This window comes from Mauremys mutica, chromosome 2 (assembly GCF_020497125.1).
Source record: "Mauremys mutica isolate MM-2020 ecotype Southern chromosome 2, ASM2049712v1, whole genome shotgun sequence".
Taxonomy (NCBI): domain Eukaryota; kingdom Metazoa; phylum Chordata; order Testudines; family Geoemydidae; genus Mauremys; species Mauremys mutica.
The window spans coordinates 119922317-119945605 of record NC_059073.1 but is presented as its reverse complement, the minus strand read 5'-3'; the positions used below and the strand labels follow the sequence as shown (position 1 = coordinate 119945605).

At 51.9% G+C, this 23289-nt stretch overlaps 1 long non-coding RNA gene across 1 annotated transcript in view; it reads left to right on the top strand.

Annotated features, from left to right (window-relative positions):
• Window positions 1–296: 296 nt before the first annotated feature.
• The window catches only part of LOC123362923, a 67558-nt gene continuing 44565 nt past the window's right edge, over window positions 297–23289 (top strand). Inside the window, exon 1 of the long non-coding RNA XR_006576644.1 lies at window positions 297–453. This is a non-coding gene — a long non-coding RNA (uncharacterized LOC123362923). The remainder of the gene's footprint in view (window positions 454–23289) is intronic.

Below are 23289 nucleotides of genomic sequence, written 5' to 3'. Positions count from 1 at the left end.
CTTTTTATAAGACACACTGGGTTTTTGGTGCTTTTGTTGCATAATCACCTCTACCTCCTGCTGAAGGGTTCTTTCTTCAGAGCAAACATTGAGATGTTAAATATTTTCTATAAAGAGCTATTTATTAACCAGAGAGAGCTATTTATGTGTCTTGAGCTAGGAGTAAGTGCCTGGATTTAAGGGGAGGAAAAATCAAATCTTCCAAGGTTAAAATTAGCTGTTAGATTGCAAGGGCAAAACCACCTGAGGTTTCAACCCTGCTGCTTTTAATGGGCAAATGAGATATTTCATGTGCAATTGCCTAAGTGACTATTGAAACAGATGCCATGTTCCAACAGCACCTTCGACAGAACAAGTGACATCTCAGCAGGGAAAGTAAAGCAGTATGGAGGGTGAAATTGCAGAGGAGAACAATGGATTTCTTCCATGATGCAATGGAACTCTTACAATGAAGTGAGTATTTCAGTTTAGCATAAGTGCCCCATCATTAACTATTAATTGTAATGTACTAATCAGAAGGACCTCACTGGGTACTTGTGCACTTCCTCAGAAGTCCCATTGTACTTCAGAATCCTTGAAGCATTATCTGAGCTGAGTGCTAGGACCTGAGACTCATGGTGCTTGTCAATACAATAGTTGTGCTAAAGTGCTATAAAGTTCCAATGCACTTTCCTGTTGTCCATTAATCTCCTGCATTCTTTTTTAATTCTGTCTAAATCAGAATGGGAATTTTCCCATCATGTCTGTTCTAAATCATAAAGAACTACAGAGCTAAGGTATCCTGGCTCCTCTGAGTTTGACATACATGCCTTTGTTAGGGCCTAATCCTTGAATGCAGCTGTACCAACTATCCAATAAAACTTGGCCCCACTCTGTGCCTCACTCCTCCCACTGGGGATTTCCCATGTTTCCAGCCATTCAAGCACCAACAGAGCTGCCCTAGTTCACACCTCTAGTATAAACTCTGTAAGTGGGATATGCTTCACCAGTGCAAATAGCAGCTTTGCCCATTCAAGGTAGGAGCTGCAAGTTGCAGTTACGCCAATGGCAGACCATTAATGGCTGTAACTGGGGCAAATCTCCAGTGTAGACAAGAACTTAAGAACAAAAGAATGACCATACTGGGTCAGACCAAAGATCCATCCAATGCCAGGTGTCCCAGAGGGAGTGAACCTAACAGATAATGATCAAGTGATCTCTCTCCTGCCATCCATCTCCACCCTCTGACAAATAGAGACTACGGACACCATTCCTTACCCATGCTGGCTAACTTGCTGAATTCCCACCCTTTTCTAAAACATATTTAAATCCACTTCTTTTCTATTGTCTTCACTCAGTGAACATGCAAACCAGGTCTCCTCACCTGTCCTATTGGCAGTCTTTCATTTCCTTTACAACTGTCCTGGTCTACTGGCGCTATGGAGCCTCATATCTCTGTGCTATGTGTCCTTTGCATTGTTTTTAACCATGTACCTTCTGAGTGAATAATATGACTGAGGAGCTGTACAATTTAAAGTGTATAGTTTTGTGCTGTTGCATTATGTACTCGTCACATACCAGCAATAGGGCATAGGGCTCTCTGCAGAGCTGAAGTGGACCTATACGGGTCAGTAGCCAGGGCGTGTCAGTCACTGGAGGTGTTTATGAGCTAGCTGGCAAATATTAAACTTGTCCATACTGGAGCAAAGTGTCTCTTACAAAGTACTGGATGTAGGGGTAAGAAATAGCTCATAGTGTTTTGCAAGGGCCACCGTATAGAAGTCTGTGTATCTAAGCACTCATAGTGGTTGAACACCTTACAATCACATAATGCATTTATCCTCACAACACCGCTGTGAGGTAGGGCAGTGTGGTTATTCCCATTATTCCACAGGTGGGAAACTGAGACACAGAGTGACTAAAGTCACAGATGAAATTTTTTTGTCGGAGCTGGAAGTTGAACCAAGATCTCCTGAGTCCCAGTCCTGTGTCTCTAATAGTTTGTTCTTCTTAAAGGAGATATTCAGATGAGTAACTGTGCACTGTAAACTGAGACTTTGTCTGTGCATCTCACTGACGTTGCACATGCACGTTCTATGACTTGTGTGCATACACACCATAAGTGGGATTCACACAGGCAAAAAATCTTGAAGAACAAGTTACTGGAAGGTAAGTGATTGCTTATGGTTTCAACTCAGCTAACTGAAAATCTCTCCCATATCCTCCAGTGACTTCCAACCCCCCCCCCATGACCCCAATGACAAGTATCAACCCCCTTCAACTGCAGAAGAAAAAGAAAGCTCTTACACTGTCTGTTTCCAAGTGCCCTAATTCATCAGCTCTTGAAACCCTCTTGCATTCACAGTGACAACGGTGGTGAGCTGGAGCCGGTTCCCACTGGTTTGCGGGAACCGGTTGTTAAATTTAGAAGCCCTTTTAGAACCGGTTGTCCTGCGAGGGACAACTGGTTCAAAAAGGGCTTTTAAATTTAACAAAAGCCCCAGCAGCTGCCAGCCCTTCCCCCGGCCCCAGCTCACCTCACTCCGCCTCTGCCTCCTCCCCTGAATGCTCCCGAGGCTTCTCCTCCCCGTCCCCAGCTTCGCGTGAATCAGCTGTTCGCGCAGGAAGCCTGGGAGAGATGAGAAGGAAGCAGCGGCTTCCCGCAGGTGAGCTGGGGCAGGGGGGCGGGGGTGTGAGGAGGGCTCCAGGCGCCGCACAGCTCCGGCCTGGCCACTGGTCCGAATCCCGGCCGAGCGGCCCAGCCCGGCCCTGGCCCGGCATGGCGCCAATCTCCAGGCAGCGCGGTAAGGAGGCAGGGAGCATGGAGGGGGTGTTGGATAGAGGGCAGAGAAGTTGGGGGGGTGGATTAGCATCGAAGCAGTCAGAGGGCAGGGAACAGGGGGATTGAATGGGGGCAGGGGCCTGGGGGAGCTCTCAGGAAGGAACAGGGGTTGGATAGGGTGCCAGGGGGAAGTGAGGGGACAGGGAAGGGGGTTGGATGGGGCAGGAGTCCCGGGGCGGGCATGACCCCCTCATGGGGTGAGGAGGAGGGAACCGGTTGTTAATGTTGTGGCAGCTCATCACTGCCCATAGGAACCATAACCCTAGCTCCAAGTGCCTACCCTTAGGAACCCTGACCCTAGGGTGGGAAGCCCTACCCATAGGAACCCTAACCCTAGCCCCAAGTGCCCTACCCATAGGAACTCTAACCCTAGGTCAGGAAGCCCTACCCTTACTAATCCTAACCCTAGCTCCAAGTGCCCTACTCATAGGAACCCTAACCCAAGGTCGGGAAGCCCTACCTATAGGAACCCTAACCTTAGGTCGGGAAGCCCTACCCATAGGAACCCTAACCCTAGCTCGGGAATACCTACCCATAGGAACCCCAACCCTAGGTTGGGAATCCCTACCCATAGGAACCCAAACCCTAGCTCCAAGTGCTCTACCCATAGGAACCCTAACCCTAGTTCGGGGAGACCCACCCATAGGAACCCTAACCCTAGGTCGGGAAGCCCTACCCATAGGAACCTTAACCCTAGCTCCAAGTTCCCTACCCACAGGAACACTAACCCTAGCTCCAAGTTCCATACCCATAGGAATCCTAACCCTAGCTCAGGAATCCCTACCCATAGGAACCCGATCCCTAGCTCGGGAATCCCTACCCATTGGAACCCTAACCCTAGCTCGGGAATCCCTACCCATAGGAACCCTAACCGTAGCTCGGGAATCCCTACCCATAGGAACCCTAACCCTAGCTCCAAGTGACCTACCCATAGGAACCCTAATCCTATGTCGAGAATCCCTACCCAGAGGAACCCAAACCCTAGGTCGGGAATCCCTACCCATAGGAAACCTAACCCTATCTCGGGAATCCCTACCCATAGGAACCCTAACCCTAGCTCCAAGTTCCGGACCCATAGGAACCCTAATCCTACGTCGAGAATCCCTACCCAGAGGAACCCTAACCCTAGCTCGGGAATCCCTACCCATAGGAACCCTAACCCTAGCTCCAAGTTCCCTACCTATAGGAACCCTAACCCTAGCTCGGGAATCCCTACCCATAGGAACCCTAACCCTAGCTCCAAGTGGCCTACCCATAGGAACCCTAGCCCTAGGTTGGGAATCCCTACCCATAGGAACCCAAACCCTAGATCAGGGAGACCTACCTTATAGGAACCCGAACCATAAGTCGGGTAGACCTACCTATAGGAACCCTAACCCTAGCTCCAAGTGGCCTACCCATAGGAACCCTTACCCTACATCGGGAATCGATACCCATAGATACCCTAACCCTAGATCGGGTAGACCTACCCATAGTTACCCTAACCCTAGGTCGGGAATCACTACACATAGGAACCCTAACCCTAGCTCCAAGTTCCCTACCCATAGGAACCCTAACACTAGGTCGGGAGTCCCTAAGCATAGGAACGCTAGGTCAGGAGTCCCTACCCTTAGGAACCCTAACCCTAGCTCCAAGTTCCCCACCCATAGGAACCCTAACCCTAGCTCGGAAATCCCTACCCATAGGAATCCTAACCCTAATTCGAGAATTCCTACCCATAGGAACCCTAACCCTAGCTCCAAGTTCCCTACCCATAGGAACCCTAACCCTAGCTCGGGAATCCCTACCCATAGGAATCCTAACCCTAACTCGAGAATCCCTACCCTTAGGAACCCTAACCCTAGCTCCAAGTTCCCTACTCATAGGAACCCTAACCCTAGCCCCAAGTTCCCTACCCGTAGGAACCCTAACCCTAGCCCCAAGTTCGCTACCCATAGGAACGCTAACCCTAGGTCGGGAATCCCTACCCATAGGAACCCTAACCCTAGGTCAAAGTTCCCTAGCCATAGGAACCCTAACCCTAGCTCCAAGTTCCCTACCCATAGGAACCCTAACCCTAGGTCGGGGACACCTACCCATAGGAACCCTAACCCTAGCTCGGGAATGCGTACCCATAGGAACTCTAACCCTAGCCCCAAGTTCCCTACCATTAGAAACCCTAACCCGAGCCCCAAGTTCCCTACCCATAGGAACCCTAACCCTAGCTCCAAGTTCCCTACCCTTAGGAACCCTAACCCTAGCCCCAAGTTCCCTACCCATAGGAACCCTAACCCTAGGTCGGGAATCCCTAGCCATAGGAACTCTAATCCTAGGTCAAAGTTCCCTAGCCATAGGAACCCTAACCATAGCTCCAACTTCCCTACCCAAAGGAACCCTAACCCTAGGTCGGGGACACCTAAACATAGGAACCCAAACCATAGCTCGGGAATGCCTACCCATAGGAACCCTAACCCTAGCTCGGGAATGCCTACCCATAGGAACTCTAACCCTAGCTCTAAGTTCCCTACCCATAGGAACCGTAACCCTAACTCGAGAATCCCTACCCATAGGAAACCTAACCCTAACTCGAGAATCCCTACCCATAGGAACCCTAACCCTAGCTCAAAGTGGCCTACGCATAGGAACCCTAACTCTAGCTCGGGAATCCCTACCCATAGGAACCCTAACCCTAGCTCGGGAATGCCTACCAATAGGAACCCGAACCGTAGCTCGAAGTTCCCTACCCACAGGAACCCTAACGCTAGCTCACGAATCCCTACCCATAGGAACCCTAACCCTAGCTCCAAGTTCCCTACCCATAGGAACCCTAACCCTAGCCCCAAGTTCCCTACCCTTAGGAACCCTAACCCTAGCCCCAAGTTCCCTACCCATAGGAACCCTAACCCTAGTTCGGGAATCCCTACCCATAGGAACCCTAACCCTAGCTCGGAAATCCCTACCCATAGGAATCCTAACCCTAACTCGAGAATCCCTACCCGTAGGAACCCTAACCCTAGCTCCAAGTTCCCTACCCATAGGAACCCTAACCCTAGCCCCAAGTTCCCTACCCATAGGAACGCTAACCCTAGGTCGGGAATCCCTACCCATAGGAACCCTAATCCTAGGTCAAAGTTCCCTAGCCATAGGAACCCTAACCCTAGCTTCAAGTTCCCTACCCATAGGAACCCTAACCCTAGGTCGGGGACACCTACCCATAGGAACCCTAACCCTAGCTCTGGAATGCCTACCCATAGGAACCCTGACCCTAGCTCAGGAATGCGTACCCATAGGAACTCTAACCCTAGCTCCAAGTTCCCTACCCATAGGAACCGTAACCCTAGCTCCAAGTCCCCTACCCTTAGGAATCCTAACCCTAGCCCCAAGTTCCCTACCCATAGGAACCCTAACCCTAGGTCGGGAATCCCTAGCCATAGGAACCCTAATCCTAGGTAAAAGTTCCCTAGCCATAGGAACCCTAACCATAGCTCCAAGTTCCCTACCCATAGGAACCCTAACCCTAGGTCGGGGACACCTAACCATAGGAACCCTAACCATAACTTGGGAATGCCTACCCATAGGAACCCTAACCCTAGCTCGGGAATGCCTACCCATAGGAACTGTAACCCTAGCTCTAAGTTCCCTACCCTTAGGAACTCTAACCCTAACTCGAGAATCCCTACCCTTAGGAACCCTAACCCTAACTCGAGAATCCCTACCCATAGGAACCCAAACCCTATCTCGGGAATCCCTACCAATAGGAACCCTAACCGTAGCTCGAAGTTCCCTACCCACAGGAACCCTAATGCTAGCTCACGAATCCCTACCCATAGGAACCCTAACCCTAGCTCCAAGTTCCCTACCCATACGAACTCTAACCCAACTCCAAGTTCCCTACCCATAGGAACCCTAGCCCTAGGTCGGGAATCCCTACCCATAGGAACCCTAACCCCAAATTCCCTACCCATAGGAACTCTAACCCTAGATCAGGGAGACCTACCCATAGGATCCCTAACTCTAGGTCGGGAATCCCGACCCTTAGGAACCCTAACCCTAACCCCAAGTTCCCTACCCATTGGAACACGAACCCTAACTCCAAGTCCCCTACCCATAGGAACACGAACCCTAACTCCAAGTTCCCTACACATAGGAACCCTAACCCTAGCTCGGGGAGACCTACCCATAGGAAACCTAACCCTAGCTCGGGGAGACCTACCCATAGGAAACCTAACCCTAGCTCGGGAATCCCTACCCATAGGAACCCTAACCCTAGCTCCAAGTGTCCCACCCACAGGAACCCAAACCCTATGTCTGGAAGCCCTACCCATAGGAACTCTTACCCTAGCTCCAAGTGTCCTACCCATAGGAACCCTAACCCTAGGTCGGGAAGCCCTACCCATAGAAACCCTAACCCTAGGTCGGGAAGCCCTACCCATAGGAACCCTAACCCTAGCTCGAAGTGCCCTACCCATAGGAACCCTAATCCTAGCTCTGGGAGACCAACCCATACGAACCCTAACCTTAGGTCGGGGAGACCTACCCATAGGAACCCTTACCCTAGCTCGGGGAAACCTACCCGTAGGAACCCTAACCCTAGCTCGAGAATCCCTAACCATAAGAATCCTAACCCTAGCTCGGGAATCCCTACCCATGAGAAGCCTAACCCTAGCTCGGGAATCCCTACCCATAGGAACCCTAACCGTAGCTCGGGAATCCCTACCCATAGGAACGCTAACCCTAGCTCCAAGTGCTCTACCCATTGGAACCCTAACCCTAACTCGGACCGAGCTACCCATAGGTACCCTAAGCCTAGTTCAGGGAGACATACCCATGGGAACCCTAACCCTAGCTTGGGAATCCCTACCGATAGGAACCCTTACCCTAGCTCGGGAATCCCTACCCTGAGAGACCCTAACCCTAGCTCGGGAATCCCTACCCATAGGAACCCTTACCCTAGCTCCAAGTAGCCTACCCATAGGAACCGTAACCCTAGGTCGGGAATCCCTACCCATAGGAACCAGAACCCTAGCTCGCGGATACCTACCCATAGTAACCCTAACCCTAGCTCGGGAATCCCTACCCATAGGAACCCGAACACTAGATCGGGGAGACCTACCCATAGGAACCCTGACCATAAGTCTGGTAGACCTACCCATTGGAACCCTAACCCTAGCTCCAAGTTCCCTACCCATAGGAACCCTAGCTCCAAGTTCCCTACCCATAGGAACCCTAACCCTAGCTCCAAGTTCCCTACCCATAGGAACCCTAACCCTATTTCGGGAATCCCTACCCATAGGAACCCTAACCGTACCTTGGGAATCCGTACCCATAGGAACCCTAACCCTAGCTCCAAGTTCCCTACCTATAGGAACCCTAACCCTAGCTCCAAGTTCCCTACCCATAGGAACGCTAACCCTAGGTCGGGAGTCCCTAAGCATAGGAACCCTAGGTCAGGAGTCCCTACCCTTAGGAACCCTAACCCTAGCTCGAAGTTCCCCACCCATAGGAACCCTAACCCTAGCTCGGAAATCCCTACCCATAGGAATCCTAACCCTAACTCGAGAATTCCTACCCTTAGGAACCCTAACCCTAGCTCCAAGTTCCCTACCATTAGGAACCCTAACCCTAGCCCCAAGTTCCCTACCCATAGGAATCCTAACCCTAGTTCGGGAATCCGTACCCATAGGAACCCTAACCCTAACTCGAGAATCCCTACCCATAGGAAACCTAACCCTAACTCGACAATCCCTAACCATAGGAACCCTAACCCTAGCTCCAAGTTCCCTACCCATAGGAACCCAAACCCTAGCTCCAAGTTCCCTACCTATAGGAACCCTAACCCTAGCCCCAAGTTCCCTACCATTAGAAACCCTAACCCTAGCCCCAAGTTCCCTACCCATAGGAACCCTAACCCTAGCCCCAAGTTCCCTACCGATAGGAACCCTAACCCTAGCTCGGAAATCCCTACCCATAGGAATCCTAACCCTAACTCGAGAATCCCTACCCATAGGAAACCTAACCCTAGCTCCAAGTTCCCTACCCTTAGGAACCCTAACCCTAGCCCCAAGTTCCCTACCCTTAGGAACCCTAACCCTAGCCCCAAGTTCCCTACCCATAGGAACGCTAACCCTAGGTCGGGAATCCCTACCCATAGGAACCCTAATCCTAGGTCAAAGTTCCCTAGCCATAGGAACCCTAACCCTAGCTCGGGAATGCCTACCCATAGGAACCCTAACCCTAGCTCGGGAATGCGTACCCATAGGAACACTAACCCTAGCTCTAAGTTCCCTACCCATAGGAACCCTAACCCTTGCTCAGGATTCCCTAACCGTGGGAACTCTAACCCTAGCTCGGAAATCCCTACCCATAGGAACCCTAACCCTAACTCGAGAATCCCTAACCCTAGGAACCCTAACCCTAGCTCCAAGTTCCCTACCCATAGGGACCCTAACCCTAGCTCCAAGTTCTCTACCCATAGGAACCCTAACCCTAGCTCGGGAATCCCTACCCATAGGAACCCTAACCCTAGCTCCAAGTTCCGTACCCATAGGAACCCAAACCCTAGGTCGGGAATCCCTACCTATAGGAATGCTAACACTAGCTCCAAGTGCCCTACCCTTAGGAACCCTAGTCCTACATCGAGAATCCCTACCCAGAGGAACCCTAACCCTAGCTCGGGAATCCCTACCCATAGGAACCCTAACCCTAGCTTGGAAATCCCTACCCATAGGAACCCTAACCCTAGCTCCGGAATCCCTACCCATAGGAACCCTAACCCTAGCTCCAAGTTCCCTACCTATAGGAACCCTAACCCTAGCTCGGGAATCCCTACCCATAGGAACCCTAACCCTAGCTCCAAGTGGCCTACCCATAGGAACGCTAGCCCTAGGTCGGGAATCCCTACCCATAGGAACCCTAACCCTAGCTCGGGGAGACCTACCCATAGGAACCCTAACCCTAGGTCGGGAATCCCTACCCATAGGAACCCGAACCCTAGATCAGGGAGACCTACCATATAGGAACCCGAACCATAAGTCGGGTAGACCTACCTATAGGAACCCTAACCCTAGCTCCAAGTCTCCTACCCATAGGAACCCTTACCCTACATCGGGAATCGATACCCATAGATACCCTAACCCTAGATCGGGTAGACCTACCCATAGTTACCCTAACCCTAGGTCGGGAATCACTACACATAGGAACCCTAACCCTAGCTCCAAGTTCCCTACCTATAGGAACCCTAACACTAGGTCGGGAGTCCCTAAGCATAGGAACCCTAGGTCAGGAGTCCCTACCCTTAGGAACCCTAACCCTAGCTCCAAGTTCCCCACCCATAGGAACCCTAACCCTAGCTCGGAAATCCCTACCCATAGGAATCCTAACCCTAATTCGAGAATCCCTACCCATAGGAACCCTAACCCTAGCTCCAAGTTCCCTACCCATAGGAACCCTAACCCTAGATCCAAGATCCCTACCCTTAGGAACCCTAACCCTAGCCCCAAGTTCCCTACCCATAGGAACCCTAACCCTAGTTCGGGAATCCCTACCCATAGGAACCCTAACCCTAGCTCGGAAATCCCTACCCATAGGAATCCTAATCCTAACTCGAGAATCCCTACCCATAGGAACCCTAACCCTAGCTCCAAGTTCCCTACCCTTAGGCCTGGTCTACACTAGGACTTTAATTCGAATTTAGCAGCGTTAATTTGAACTAACCGCTCAACCGTCCACACCAGGAAGCCATTTAATTCGAACTAGAGGGCTCTTTAGTTCGAATTTGGTACTCCACCTCGACAGGTGGAGAAGCGCTTAATTCGACATGGCTAGCTCGAATTAGGCTAGGTGTGGATGCTAATCGAACTTAGTAGCTCCGGGAGCTATCCCACAGTGCACCACTCTGTTGAAGCTCTGGACAGCAGTCGGAGCTTGGATTCTCTGACCAGCCACACAGGAAATGACCCGGGAAAATTTGAATTCCTTTTCCTGTCTGGGCACTTTGAATCTGACGTCCTGGCTGGACATCGGGGCGAGCTCCGCAGCACCTGCAACGATGCAGAGCTCTCCAGCAGAGGAGTCCGGCCAATCCAAGAATAGAAAGAGGTCCCCAGCATGGACAGACCGGGAAGTCCTGGATCTGATCGGTGTGTGGGGCGATGAGTCTGTGCTCTCGGAGCTGCGCTCCAGCAAGCGGAATGCAAAGACCTTCGAGAAGGTCTCCAAAGCCATGATAGAGAAAGGATACAGCCGGGATGCGATGCAGTGCCGCGTGAAAGTCAAGGACCTGAGACAAGGTTACCAAAAAGTCAGAGCGGCAAACGGACGCTCCGGAGCACAGCCCCAGACATGCCGCTTCTACGAGGCACTGCATGCCATTCTCGGTGGGTCTGCCACCACTGCCCCACCAGTGACCGTGGACTCTGAGGATGGCATAGTGTACCTGGACAGTTCCTCGGCGATGTTCGCCGATGGGGAAGATGAGGAAGGGTTTGTGGAGGACGGCGCAGGTGACAGCGAACACAATACCGCTTGCCCTGACAGCCAGGATCTCTTCATCACCCTCACAGAGATCCCCTACCAACCCTCCCCGCCCGTTAACCCGGACTCAGAATCAGGGGAAGGATCAGGCGGTAAGTGCTATAAACATGGAAACTTTTATTTTTTAAAAAACGGGTATAGAAATACTATATACAAAATTTTACATGTCAAACTATATAAATAGTAGGTCCACACATATAGGGATTGAACAGTAATCCTCTTGGGACAGTTCAACAAAGCTCTCAGAGAGCAGCTCGAAAAGCCTCCACAGGAGGTTCCTGGGGACAGGTGCCTTATTCGGTGCTCCATGGAAGCACACTCTTCCGCGCCAGGAGATCCTAATGTAGAGAGGAATCATCGCCTCCACCAGCATTGCTGCATATGGGCCTGGTCTGTGCAGGGCTTCCAGTAGCATCCGCTCTCTCTGACTGCGAGTGACCCGCCTCAGGGTGATGTCGGTCTGGACAGGCTGCATCTAAGTCGGGCAATTAGTGTATTGTTACTATTGTTAACGGTTTACAATTAGGTTGCATAACAACGACCCTCGCTTAACAGCCACGTGCTGGAGGCCACAGAGAACAAGCAGACATTGATGTTTCCCGTGCACTGGCGGGAGGGGCTGGAAAAGGCTCAGCCTTTCTGCTTTCCAGATTGCCTTTAGCAGGAGAGCACAGCTATCCACTAACTGATAAGCATGATCTACTTTAAGGCTTACCAGGACTGTCTGCAAGACGGATTATGCTGTCTCTCCCCGCTTGTCCGCTCTCCTGTGCAATGGCGCCGCCAATGAGAGCGTATTCCGAAATCTCGAACTTTTCCTGAGATCTCGTGAGACTTGGTGCCCTGTATGGTCTTGTTCAGAGAAACTGACTAGACTGTGTTCACTGTTCGCAAACATGTATCTGTTCAAGGAAATCATTTACTGTTTCCCATCACACAGCTTCTGATCTTTCCCGGACTGCCCCGGCATCCCCCTCGCAGAGGCTGGCTCAGATTAGGCGGCGAAAGAAAAAGACTCGGGAAGAGATGTTCGCGGAACTGATGGCCTGCTCCAGAGGCGAGGCGGCAGAGCAGAGACAGTGGAGGGAGACCCTCTCTCAACAGCATCGCACACACATCGAACGGGAGGATAGGTGGTGGCAGGAAGACCATCAGGCGACTCAAACGCCGCTTGGGCTAATGAGGGAGCAAACGGACATGCTCCGGCGCCTTGTTGATGTTCTGCAGGACCGCAGGCAGGAGGAGAGAGCCCCCCTGCACTGTATCTGCAACCACCCTCCAACGCCAAGAAGTCCTGTCCCCCCCTCACCGAAAATTACAAGACGGAGGGGCGGTAGGGGCCGTGAGAACTGTCACTGCACCACAGCTGAGCGCTAATGTACCACACACCTCTCATGCTATAACTGTTTAGAAGCGCTTCCCTTACAGGATCACCCAGTCCCAAATCCAAGTTTCATCACCCCACTATGTAGTAGATTAATAAAAGCTGTTTGCTGTCGTTCACTCTTTCTGTCACGTCTTTCGTGTCAGAAGACTGTGTATGTGTGTGGGGGGGGGACAGGGGATTTATAATTGCACGGGATAGCCTACATTAGCAGGGTACAGACTATCGGGGGCAGGATCAACTGCAGGGCACACACAGACTGCATTCAGTAGTCACCAGGGTCCCTCTGTGTGGTGTATGCTGCCCCGGGTCATTCTGTGATGTGTACGCTTGTCCACGGTCCTAGCGCCTGCCACCCCCTAATATTAAGGCATGCTGCCCTTACCATGCACTTCCACCGTAGGCGCGATCCTCTCCGCTGCCCTGAGCCCCAACAAGAGCCCTCATCCACGGACAGATACTCACCCTTCCCCCACACCCCTCACCCCTTCCTACGCCCAAACCCACAGCCCAGAGCCTGCATCCAATTCCGTATGCAAAGACGGCACCACTCGCCCCTTCCTGCAAACCCACCCCTACATGCACAACCACTTGAAACCGTCCCCCACCCCAGAGACCTATGTAGGAGCAGGAGGATGTCCGTCCTGTATTGTACAAGCTGTATGTACATCAGTGCACACCGTACCCAGCACAGTATGCGTCCATGTTTCAACACCTGAACAGAAATGCAAAGTAAAACAAAGATTTATTAATAATGAGTGTAACAATTAATTTGCTTTAAAACGTGCTTTGGAAGTGGGGGAAACTTGGAGAACGGGGTATGTAACCGCAGATTGAAATGGACACATACAGACACAGGCCCAGGGTCAGTTTCTCTTGAAAGCAAGTGGAGAGTCATAGGTTACCCTGCTCTCCAAGGAAACTTGCTTTCAAAGCCTCCCGGATACACAGCGCTTCCCGCTGGGATATTCTCTCGGCACGGGTGTCTGGCTGAGCGTAAACTGCAGCCAGGCGATTTGCCTCAACCTCCCATCCGGACAAAAAGGCCTCGCCCTTGCTCTCACAGAGATTGTGTAGCACACAGCAAGCAGCAATAACTACGGGGATATTCTTTTCGCTGATGTCCGAGCGAGTCAGTAAGCTCCGCCATCTCCCCTTGAGACGTCCGAAAGCACACTCCACCACCATTCTGCACTTGCTCAGCCGGTAGTTGAAGTGTTCCTTCTCTCTGTCCAAGGCGCCTGTATAGGGCTTCATGAGCCAGGGCATTAGCGGGTAGGCTGGGTCCCCGAGGATCACTGTAGGCATCTGCACATCCCCAACCGTTATTTTGTGGTCCGGGAAGAAAGTTCCTGCCTGGAGGCATCTAAACAGACCAGAGTTCCTGAACACACACGCGTCATGAACCTTGCCCGCCCACCCAACGAAGATGTTGGTAAAACGTCCCCTATGGTCCACCAGTGCTTGCAGCACCATTGAAAAGTAGCCCTTTCGGTTAATGTACTCGCTGGCCTGGTGGGCTGGTGCCAGGATAGGGATGTGAGTCCCATCTATAGCCCCACCGCAGTTTGGAAATCCCATCGCGGCGAAGCCATGTATGATGGCCTGGACGTTTCCGAGAGTCACTACCTTTGAGAGCAGTTGCTCAACGATTGCGTGGGCTACTTGCATCACAGCAACCCCCACGGTAGATTTGCCCACGCCAAAGTGGTTCGCTACTGACCGGTAGCTGTCTGGCGTTGCAAGTTTCCAGAGGGCTATGGCCACTCGCTTCTGCACACTCAGGGCTGCTCGCATCCGGGTGTCCTGGCGCTTCAGGGCAGGGGCCAGCAAGTCACACAGTTCAAGGAAAGTGCCCTTACGCATCCTGAAGTTTCGCAGCCACTGTGATTCATCCCAGACCTGCAGCACTATGCGGTCCCACCAGTCCGTGCTGGTTTCCCGGGCCCAGAATCGCCGTTCCACACCATGAACTTGACCCATTGCCACCATGATCTCCACAGCGTGGCGTACCCTGCTTTGTGAGAGGTCTGCGCCACTCTGTGACTTCCTGTCCTCACCGCGCTGCCGGAGCCTCCTCGCCCGATTTCTCAGCAGCTGACTGTGGAAGAGGTGGACGATAAGGTGCGAGGAGTTGACAATGGCCATAAGTGCAGCGATGATCGCAGCGGGCTCCATGCTCACAGTGCTGTGGCGTCCGCGCTGTAACCGACCAGAGAAGGGCGCGAACAGATTTCCCGCCGGCGCTTTCAGGGAGAGAGGGCGGGAGTGACGGTTCAATAATGACAGTTACCCAAAACCACCCTCGGCACATTTTTTCCCCCAGCAGGCATTGGGGGCTGTACCCAGCATTCCAATGGGCAGCGGGGAGTGCGGGAACTGGGGAATAGCTTCCCACAGTGCACCACTTCCAAAGTCGGCGCTGGCCCCGTGAATGTGGACTCAGAAATTCGAATTAGTGTATTTACTATGGATACAAAAATTCGACTTCATAAGGTCGAATCCACAAATTCGAACTAAATTGATTCAAAATAGTCTTGTAGTGTAGACAAGGCCTTAGGAACCCTAACCCTAGCCTCAAGTTCCCTACCCTTAGGAACCCTAACCCTAGCCCCAAGTTCCCTACCCATAGGAACGCTAACCCTAGTTCGGGAATCCCTACCCATAGGAACCCTAATCCTAGGTCAAAGTTCCCTAGCCATAGGAACCCTAACCCTAGGTCGGGAATGCCTACCCATAGGAACCCTAACACTAGCTCGGGAATGCGTACCCATAGGAACTCTAACCCTAGCTCTAAGTTCCCTACCCATAGGAACCCTAACCCTTGCTCGGAATTCCCTAACCGTAGGAACCCTAACCCTAGCTCGGAAATCCCTACCCATAGGAACCCTAACCCTAACTCGAGAATCCCTAACCATAGGAAACCTAACCCTAACTCGAGAATCCCTAACCATAGGAACCCTAACCCTAGCTCCAAGTTCCCTACCCATAGGAACCCAAACCCTAGCTCCAAGTTCCCTACCTATAGGAACCCTAACCCTAGCCCCAAGTTCCCTACCATTAGAAACCCTAACCCTAGCCCCAAGTTCCCTACCCATAGGAACCCTAAACCGAGCTCCAAGTTCCCTACCCTTAGGAACCCTAACCGTAGCCCCAAGTTCCCTATCCATAGGAACCCTAACCCTAGTTCGGGAATCCCTACCCATAGGAACCCTAACCCTAGCTCGGAAATCTCTACCCATAGGAAACCTAACCCTAACTCGAGAATCCCTAACCATAGGAACCCTAACCCTAGCTCCAAGTTCCCTACCCATAGGAACCCTAACCCTAGCTCCAAGTTCCCTACCCTTAGGAACCCTAACCCTAGCCCCAAGTTCCCTACCCTTAGAAACCCTAACACTAGCCCCAAGTTCCCTACCCATAGGAACGCTAACCCTAGGTCGGGAATCCCTACCCATAGGAACCCTAATCCTAGGTTCAAGTTCCCTAGCCATAGGAACCCTAACCCTAGCTCGGGAATGCCTACCCATAGGAACCCTAACCCTAGCTCGGGAATGCGTACCCATAGGAACTCTAACCCTAGCTCTAAGTTCCCTACCCATAGGAACCCTAACCCTTGCTCGGGATTCCCTAACCGTAGGAACCCTAACCCTAGCTCGGAAATCCCTACCCATAGGAACCCTAACCCTAACTCGAGAATCCCTACCCATAGGAAACCTAACCGTAACTCGAGAATCCCTAACCGTAGGAACCCTAACCCTAGCTCCAAGTTGCCTACCCCTAGGAACACAAACCCTAGCTCCAAGTTCCCTACCTATAGGAACTCTAACCCTAGCCCCAAGTTCCCTACCGTTAGAAACCCTAACCCTAGCCCCAAGTTCCCTACCCATAGGAACCCTAACCCTTGCTCGGGATTCCCTAACCGTAGGAACCCTAACCCTAGCTCGGAAATCCCTACCCATAGGAACCCTAACCCTAACTCGAGAATCCCTACCCATAGGAAACCTAACCGTAACTCGAGAATCCCTAACCATAGGAACCCTAACCCTAGCTCCAAGTTCCCTACCCATAGGAACCCTAACCCTAGCTCCAAGTTCCCTACCCTTAGGAACCCTAACCCTAGCCCCAAGTTCCCTACCCATAGGAACCCTAACCTTAGGTCGGGAATCCCTAGCCATAGGAACCCTAATCATAGGTCAAAGTTCCCTAGCCATAGGAATCCTAACCATAGCTCCAAGTTCCCTACCCATAGGAACCCTAACTCTAGGTCGGGGACACCTAACCATAGGAACCCTAACCATAGCTCGGGAATGCCTACCCATAGGAACCCTAACACTAGCTTGGGAATGCCTACCCATAGGAACTCTAACCCTAGCTCTAAGTTTCCTACCCGTAGGAACCCTAACCCTTTCTCAGGATTCCCTAACCGTAGGAACCCTAACCCTAGTTCGGAAATCCCTACCCATGGGAACCCTAACCCTAGCTACAAGTTCCCTACCCATAGGAACCCAAACCCTAGCTCCAAGTTCCCTACCCATAGGAACCCTAACTCTAGGTCGGGGACACCTAACCATAGGAACCCTAACCATAGCTCGGGAATGCCTACCCATAGGAACCCTAACACTAGCTTGGGAATGCCTACCCATAGGAACTCTAACCCTAGCTCTAAGTTTCCTACCCGCAGGAACCCTAACCCTTTCTCAGGATTCCCTAACCGTAGGAACCCTAACCCTAGTTCGGAAATCCCTACCCATGGGAACCCTAACCCTAGCTCCAAGTTCCCTACCCATAGGAACCCAAACCCTAGCTCCAAGTTCCCTACCTATAGGAACCCTAACCCTAGCTCAGGAATCCCTAACCATAGGAACCCTAAACCTAGCTCCAAGTGGCCTACACATAGCAACCCTAACCCTAGGTCGGGAATCTCTACCCATAGGAACCCTAACCCTATATCGGGGAGACCTACCGATAGGAACCCTAACCCTAGGTAGGAAATCCCTATCCATAGGAACCCTAACCCTAGCTACCAGTTCCCTACCCATAGGAACCCTAACCCTAGGTCGGGAATCCCTACCCATAGGAACCCTAACCCTAGGTCGGGAATGCCTACCCTTAGCAACCCTAAACCTAGCTCCAAGTTCCCTACCAATAGGAACCCTAACCCTAGTTCGGGAATCACTACCCATAGGAACCCTAACCCTAGCTCAAAGTTCCCTAACCATAGGAACCCTTAACCTAGGTCGGTGACACCTACCCATAGGAACCCTAACCCTAGCTCAGGAATCCCTAACCATAGGAACCCTAAACCTAGCTCCAAGTGGCCTACATATAGCAACCCTAACCCTAGGTCGGGAATCTCTACCCATAGGAACCCTAACCCTATATCGGGGAGACCTACCGATAGGAACCCTAACCCTAGGTAGGAAATCCCTATCCATAGGAACCCTAACCCTAGCTACCAGTTCCCTACCCATAGGAACCCTAACACTAGGTCGGGAATCCCTACCCATAGGAACCCTAACCCTAGGTCGGGAATCACTACCCATAGGAACCCTAACCCTAGCTCAAAGTTCCCTAACCATAGGAACCCTTAACCTAGGTCGGTGACACCTACCCATAGGAACCCTAACCCTTGCTCGGGATTCCCTAACCGTAGGAACCCTAACCCTAGCTCGGAAATCCCTACCCATAGGAACCCTAACCCTAACTCGAGAATCCCTACCCATAGGAAACCTAACCGTAACTCGAGAATCCCTAACCATAGGAACCCTAACCCTAGCTCCAAGTTCCCTACCCATAGGAACCCTAACCCTAGCTCCAAGTTCCCTACACTTAGGAACCCTAACCCTAGCCCCAAGTTCCCTACCCATAGGAACCCTAACCTTAGGTCGGGAATGCCTACCCATAGGAACCCTAACACTAGCTTGGGAATGCCTACCCATAGGAACTCTAACCCTAGCTCTAAGTTTCCTACCCGTAGGAACCCTAACCCTTTCTCAGGATTCCCTAACCGTAGGAACCCTAACCCTAGTTCGGAAATCCCTACCCATGGGAACCCTAACCCTAGCTCCAAGTTCCCTACCCATAGGAACCCAAACCCTAGCTCCAAGTTCCCTACCTATAGGAACCCTAACCCTAGCTCAGGAATCCCTAACCATAGGAACCCTAAACCTAGCTCCAAGTGGCCTACACATAGCAACCCTAACCCTAGGTCGGGAATCTCTACCCATAGGAACCCTAACCCTATATCGGGGAGACCTACCGATAGGAACCCTAACCCTAGGTAGGAAATCCCTATCCATAGGAACCCTAACCCTAGCTACCAGTTCCCTACCCATAGGAACCCTAACCCTAGGTCGGGAATCCCTACCCATAGGAACCCTAACCCTAGGTCGGGAATGCCTACCCTTAGCAACCCTAAACCTAGCTCCAAGTTCCCTACCAATAGGAACCCTAACCCTAGTTCGGGAATCACTACCCATAGGAACCCTAACCCTAGCTCAAAGTTCCCTAACCATAGGAACCCTTAACCTAGGTCGGTGACACCTACCCATAGGAACCCTCACCCTAGCTCGGGAATCCCTCCCCATAGGAACCCTAACCCTAGCTCGGGAATGCCTACCCATAGGAACCCTAACCATCCTCCAAGTTCCCTACCCATAGGAACCCTAACACTAGGTCTGGGACACCTAACCATAGGAACCCTAACCATAGCTCGGGAATGCCCACCCATAGGAACCGTAACCCTAGCTCGGGAATGCCCACCCATAGGAACTCTAACCCTAGTTCTAAGTTCCCTACCCATAGGAACCCTAACCCTTGCTCGGGATTCCCTAACCGTAGGAACCCTAACCCTAGCTCGGAAATCCCTACCCACAGGAACCCTAACCCTAACTCGAGAATCCCTACCCATAGGAAACCTAACCGTAACTCGAGAATCGCTAACCATAGGAACCCTAACCCTAGCTCCAAGTTGCCTACCCCTAGGAACACAAACCCTAGCTCCAAGTTCCCTACCTATAGGAACTCTAACCCTAGCCCCAAGTTCCCTACCGTTAGAAACCCTAACCCTAGCCCCAAGTTCCCTACCCATAGGAACCCTAACCCTTGCTCGGGATTCCCTAACCGTAGGAACCCTAACCCTAGCTCGGAAATCCCTATCCATAGGAACCCTAACCCTAACTCGAGAATCCCTACCCATAGGAAACCTAACCGTAACTCGAGAATCCCTAACCATAGGAACCCTAACCCTAGCTCCAAGTTCCCTACCCATAGGAACCCTAACCCTAGCTCCAAGTTCCCTACCCTTAGGAACCCTAACCCTAGCACCAAGTTCCCTACCCATAGGAACCCTAACTCTAGGTCGGGGACACCTAACCATAGGAACCCTAACCATAGCTCGGGAATGCCTACCCATAGGAACCCTAACACTAGCTTGGGAATGCCTACCCATAGGAACTCTAACCCTAGCTCTAAGTTTCCTACCCGTAGGAACCCTAACCCTTTCTCAGGATTCCCTAACCGTAGGAACCCTAACCCTAGTTCGGAAATCCCTACCCATGGGAACCCTAACCCTAGCTCCAAGTTCCCTACCCATAGGAACCCAAACCCTAGCTCCAAGTTCCCTACCTATAGGAACCCTAACCCTAGCTCAGGAATCCCTAACCATAGGAACCCTAACCCTAGCTCCAAGTGCCCTACACATAGCAACCCTAACCCTAGGTCGGGAATCTCTACCCATAGGAACCCTAACCCTATATCGGGGAGACCTACCGATAGGAACCCTAACCCTAGGTAGGAAATACCTATCCATAGGAACCCTAACTCTAGGTCGGGGACACCTAACCATAGGAACCCTAACCATAGCTCGGGAATGCCTACCCATAGGAACCCTAACCCTAGCTCGGGAATGCCTACCCATAGGAACTCTAACCCTAGCTCTAAGTTCCCTACCCATAGGAACCCTAACCCTTGCTCGGGATTCCCTAACTGTAGGAACCCTAACCCAAGCTCGGAAATCCCTACCCATAGGAACCCTAACCCTAACTCGAGAATCCCTACCTATAGGAACCCTAACCCTAGCTCCAAGTTCCCTACCCATAGGAACCCAAACCCTAGCTCGGGAATCCCTACCCATAGGAACCCTAACCCTAGCTCCAAGTGGCCTACACGTAGCAACCCTTACCCTAGGACGGGAATCCCTACCCATAGGAAACCTAACCATATATCGGGGAGACCTACCGATCAAACACTAACCCTAGCTACAAGTTCCCTACCGATAGGAACCATAACCCAACTCCAAGTTCCCTACCCATAGGAACCCTAACCCTAGCTCGGGAATCCCTACCTATAGGAACCCTAACCCTAGCTCTAAGTTCCCTACCCATAGGAACCCTTGCCCTAGGTCGGGAATCCATAGCCATAGATACCCTAACCCTAGGTCGGGAATCCCTACCCATACGAACCCAACCCTAGGTCGGGAATCCCTACACTTAGGAACCCTAACCCTAGCTGCAAGTTCCATACCCATAAAAACCCTAACCCTAGGTCGGGAATCCCTACCCATATGAATCCTAACCCTAGCTCCAAGTTCCCTACCTATAGGAACCCTTACCCTAGCTCGGGAATCCCTATCTATGGGAACCCTAACCCTAGCTCCAAGTGGTCTACCCATAGGAACCCTAACCCTAGGTCGTGGACACCTACCCATAGGAACCCTACCCTACCTCGGGAATCCCTCCGCATAGGAACCCTAACCCTAGCTCAGGAATGCCTACCCATAGGAACCCTAACCCCAGCTCGGGAATGCCTACCCATAGGTACCCTAACCCTAGCTCTAAGTTACCTACCTATAGGAACCCTAACACTAGCTCGGGAATCCCTACCCATAGGAACCCTAACCCTAGCTCGGAAATCCCTACCCATGGGAACCCTAACCCTAACTTGAGAATCCCTACCCATAGGAACCCTAACCCTAGCTCCAAGTTCCCTACACATAGGAACCCTAACCCTAGCCCCAAGTTCCCTACCCATAGGAACCCTAACCCTAGTTCGGGAATCCCTATCCATGGGAACCCTAACCCTAGCTCCAAGTGGTCTACACATAGGAACCCTAACCCTAGGTCGGGAATCCCTATCCATAGGAACCCTAACCCTAGCTCAAAGTTCCCTAACCATAGGAACCCTAAGCCTAGGTCGGAGACACCTACCCATAGGAACCCTCACCCTACCTCGGGAATCCCTCCCCATAGGATCCCTAACCCTAGCTCAGGAATGCCTACACATAGGAACCCTAACCCTAGCTCGGGAATGCCTACCCATAGGTACCCTAACCCTAGCTCTAAGTTCCCTACCTATAGGAACCCTAACCCTAGCTCGGGAATCCCTACCCATAAGAACCCTAACCCTAGCTCGGGAATCCCTACCCAAAGGAACCCTAACCCTAGCTCGGGAATCCCTACCCATCGGAACCCTAACCCTAGCTCCAAGTTCCCTACGCATAGGAACCCTAACTCTAGCTCCAAGTTCCCTACCCATAGGAACCCTAACCCTTACTTGGGAATCCCTACACATAGGAACCCTAACCCTAGCTGCAAGTTCCATACCCATAGAAACCCTAACCCTAGGTCGGGAATCCCTATCTATGGGAACCCTAACCCTAGCTCCAAGTGGTCTACCCATAGGAACCCTAACCCTAGCTCGGGAATCCCTACCAATAGGAACCCTAACCCTAGCTCAAAGTGCCCTAACCATAGGAACCCGAACCCTAGGTCGGGGACACCTACCCATAGGAACCCTACCCTAGGTCGGGAATCCCTACACTTAGGAACCCTAACCCTAGCTGCAAGTTCCATACCCATAGAAACCCTAACCCTAGGTCGGGAATCCCTATCTATGGGAACCCTAACCCTAGCTCCAAGTGGTCTACCCATAGGAACCCTAACCCTAGCTCGGGAATCCCTACCAATAGGAACCCTAACCCTAGCTCAAAGTGCCCTAACCATAGCAACCCGAACCCTCGGTCGGGGACACCTACCCATAGGAACCCTACCCTACCTCGGGAATCCCTCCGCATAGGAACCCTAACCCTAGCTCGGGAATGCCTACCCATAGGAACCCTAACCCTAGCTCGGGATTGCCTACCCATAGGAACCCTAACCCTAGCTCTAAGTTCCCTACCTATAGGAACCCTAACCCTAGCTCGGGAATCCCTACCCATAGGAACCCTAACCCTATCTCGGGAATCCCTACCCATGGGAACCCTAACCCTAGCTCGGGAATCCCTACCCATAGGAACCCTAACCCTAGCTCCAAGTTCCATACCGATAGGAACCCAAACCCTAGCTCGGAAATCCCTACCCATAGGAATCCTAATCCTAACTTGAGAATCCCTACCAATAGGAACCCTAACCCTAGCTCCAAGTTCCCTACCCATAGGAACCCTAACCCTAGCCACAAGTTCCCTACCCATAGGAACCCTAACCCTAGTTCAGGAACACCTAACCATAGGAACCCTAACCGTAGCTCGGGAATGCCTACCCATAGGAACCCTAACCCTAGCTCGGGAATGCCT